At 37.5% G+C, this 3,380-nt stretch overlaps 1 long non-coding RNA gene across 1 annotated transcript; it reads left to right on the forward strand.

The window, feature by feature from the left end:
• The first annotated feature begins 565 nt into the window (after positions 1-565).
• LOC139896746 (uncharacterized) lies at positions 566-3,154 on the forward strand. The gene is made up of 3 exons (XR_011776332.1): positions 566-789; positions 1,978-2,036; positions 2,581-3,154. It is a non-coding gene; the product is annotated as an uncharacterized lncRNA (long non-coding RNA).
• Positions 3,155-3,380: the final 226 nt, after the last annotated feature.

A 3,380-nucleotide genomic window follows, 5' to 3' on the forward strand; every position in this document is an offset into this window, starting at 1 on the left:
AAATTAAATACAGTAAAAACATGCAAAAAGAAATTGAGGAATAAATTGTGAGAATGCAAAAAACAAATGCACTTACGAGGTGTTGTTTCAGACGAGTAAGTGGAGATAATTGGCGTCTCAGTCAAACCCTTGGTGTTTGACCTCGTTTGCCTTGGTTCATATACGGTAGGAGTAGCATATTTACACTTTTTCCAGCGTCAGCAGTAGAAGATATCTCTGCTGTAACATCCTGATGTCGGACCTAGATGAAATTACCTATTTGCCCTATTTGTTCGTTTAGTGTTTTAAAGTGCATTTTAATGATTTATTTAATTGTTGAGTATTTTTAATTAATTATTAGTCTAGAGGGTTCGCTTTGTGACCAGGGTCACAGAACTTATTTGTTTATTAAATTTGGGCTTCGTTTGGGCTACCGAACGAGGTACGTTGCGTTTCAGTAAATAGATAAATACCCGTGTTTTATCCGGAATGGGATTTAATCCCCAAGCCAAAAACCGTCCCTTCCCTTGTTTTATTTTATTTACTGTACATGGTTTTCTTCTTCTCCTTTTCTGTTTTCAATCGATCTAAACGCACAATGCATACAAAAACCTTAATCTTCCAAATTGATAAAGAGAATGAAGTAAAATTGCAAGCTTTAAGTGGTGTTCTCATCCTCTCTCCCTCTCGTCTTCTCTATCACGAGCACACCATCACCACCATGAACCCTACCTTTTTAATTGATGAAGATGATGATGGAATTCAAGCTCTAAAAGTGTTCTTGTACATTAATAATTGAATTCTAACAAAGTTTGTCTCTTTTTTATGATTCTTTTATATTAATTTAGGTTTTATGCTAGTTTTTTTTAAAAGATGCAATTGTGCTTGAATCTTTGAATTTGGTGATGTTATTGCTTGATTTATGTTAAATTGGTGTTAGATAAATTGCTAGTGGTTGTTTGTGGGTTTGTATTTGACTTGAATTGGTTCTTAATTGCATAAAATAATAAGAAATAGGGGTGCACCATGGTGAAATAGCAGCCGTGGCTGCTGTTGCTGTTTCTGTTCCGGCGGCTGACCGCTGCTTCTGGCTGCAGCTGGAGGCCAGCGGTGGTGGTTGGCGGTCGGTGGTGGTGGTGATTGGTTTTTTTTTTGGTGCGCTCGATAGTTTGGTTTACCCGTTTGGACCCCAATTCGTTTAAAGGAAATTGATGTTCGGTTTTGCTCATTTAACTTTTAACCCAATTGTGTATGTTTGAGACTCGTTTGACTTGTCCATTTGAACCCGATCCTAATGTGATTTTGACTTGGGTTTTATATGATTAAATGTGTATTTTGTATGAAAGTTGGAAAAAAAAAATAATAATAAGGATTGAACCTTGTTAACTAATATTGTAAGTTATTGTTATATGTATGTTATAAAATCATTATGAACCTTTGTTATGGTCAAAAAACTGCTCGAAAACTCAATTTTTGGGGTCGAAACACTCCCGGACAGCACATGTGTGCTACTGTTTTTGTTGCTGTCTACTGCAGCAATATACAGCTGTTGTTGTAGCCTATTTGCTGCTGTCCGCCCACCGTGGCGCGTAGCGGCTTGGCGTGGTCGCAGCCCTATGGTCCGTACACTTGTTTTACGGTTCGTGTGGTTGTTTGACCCCCCGTTTTGCCCTTGACCCGCTCGTTTGGATATGTTTTTATGTATGTATATACAAGTGTGTAATATATATATATGTGTGTGTACGGATGTATATATATCTATATACATAATTATGTTGTATATTCGTATATATATATATATATATACACATATACACATGTGTGCGTATGAATATATGTATATATGTGCGAGTGTTTATATATATGTGTTATAAATATATGTGTATATATATATATATATATATATATATATATATATATATAATGATGTATGTATAGAGTATAATATAGTTAGTAAAAGTGGTGCGGTTTACTAACTTGTTCAGTGTTTATTCTCAGGTGATATAGAAGAGGAGAAGACTCGGTGATATTAGACTACCGAGTTTTGCTGGCGATCGGTGAGTGGGTCTATCCTCAGATATAATTTAGTAGCAAAGCATGCTACTGTTTATCAAAAGTTATTGTATTGTTAAGTTGATACCGTATGCCATGTTTAGTACCGATTGCCATACTAGTTAGTGCATGTTTGTTGTTGTATGATTACGTGTACACTGTGTATGACACTAGTCGGGCCAGAGGAGACTGGGGACTCGTAGCCGGGCCAGAGGAGGTTAGAGTCCGTGTGAGGTCAACCGGGCCAGAGAAGGTCGGGTCCAAGGCTACTAAACCTAGAGTATAGTGTGAATTACGTATCCCTAACGTCCGGAGAACTATACTGTGGTTTGAGTAGCGGGACTATCGGTAGATCCTAGTCCGATCAAATAGGGTCGTGTGCTCGTACAAGCCGCCGATCTTCATACTGTCTTTCTGTTTGTGTTTGCTTGCATGTATATATTGATAGTTATGTATGAGCTGTTGCATGTGGCGATGCCTAGATTATATTTGTAGATATACCTACTCACTTAGCGTTATGCTAATCCCCTACATTTCCCTTCCTTGTAGGTTTAGGTATAGATGCTTTGTTAAGGAAGGGCGGACGTGAAGACATGTTTGACAGGGTTGAACTGTGATGATGTTTTATAATAAAATGGATGTTTAACGTAACCCAGATTTAGATGTATTAAATAAGATTTACCACGGTTTTATGTAATGTATTAATGTGGGTGTGTTTAATTATTAAAATGTATTTTATATATCTTCCGCTGATTTAAAAAAAAAATGGTCGGTGTTACAAGTTGGTATCAGAGCGTAGGTTTGGCCGCAGGTACACGAGTGTACTCTGTTCCCAAACCTATTAGCAATGTCAAACATGTATGTAGGTGGGATTAAGTGAGTCAGATAGATATAACTGTGTTAGTTGTTAGCTTAACCTTTGTTATACTAAGCTTTGGTGTGAGATGTTGTGGTAAGACAGGTATGAAGAATGATTCCATCCAGCTGGTGCCCCATTGATCCTTAGTGCTGACCGAACTACAGTGGATGGGTTCAATACTGAGTTGAGTAAAGGATTTGACAAGTATCAGTTACCAAGGCTCTAAGGATGAGGATCCAGTTGCAGAATGGAAGAGGGTCAAGGGTGCGGGTGAGATCGAGGTGTTGATAGGTACAAAAGATGTCTTCTTATTCATAAAGGTACATTCCTGTTACATTATTGTAATTACTATTAGTGTATCTTTGGATTGTACTCTTCTGTTTGTCTGTGTTAAAAATATGTTGTGATTAGTTGAGACTACTTTAGTTATGATTGCTACTTCCTTTAAGATAAAAGTTGTCGGTGGTTTGACAGCTCCAGTGACACAGCT

This window comes from Rutidosis leptorrhynchoides, chromosome 3 (genome assembly GCF_046630445.1).
Source record: "Rutidosis leptorrhynchoides isolate AG116_Rl617_1_P2 chromosome 3, CSIRO_AGI_Rlap_v1, whole genome shotgun sequence".
NCBI lineage: Eukaryota > Viridiplantae > Streptophyta > Magnoliopsida > Asterales > Asteraceae > Rutidosis > Rutidosis leptorrhynchoides.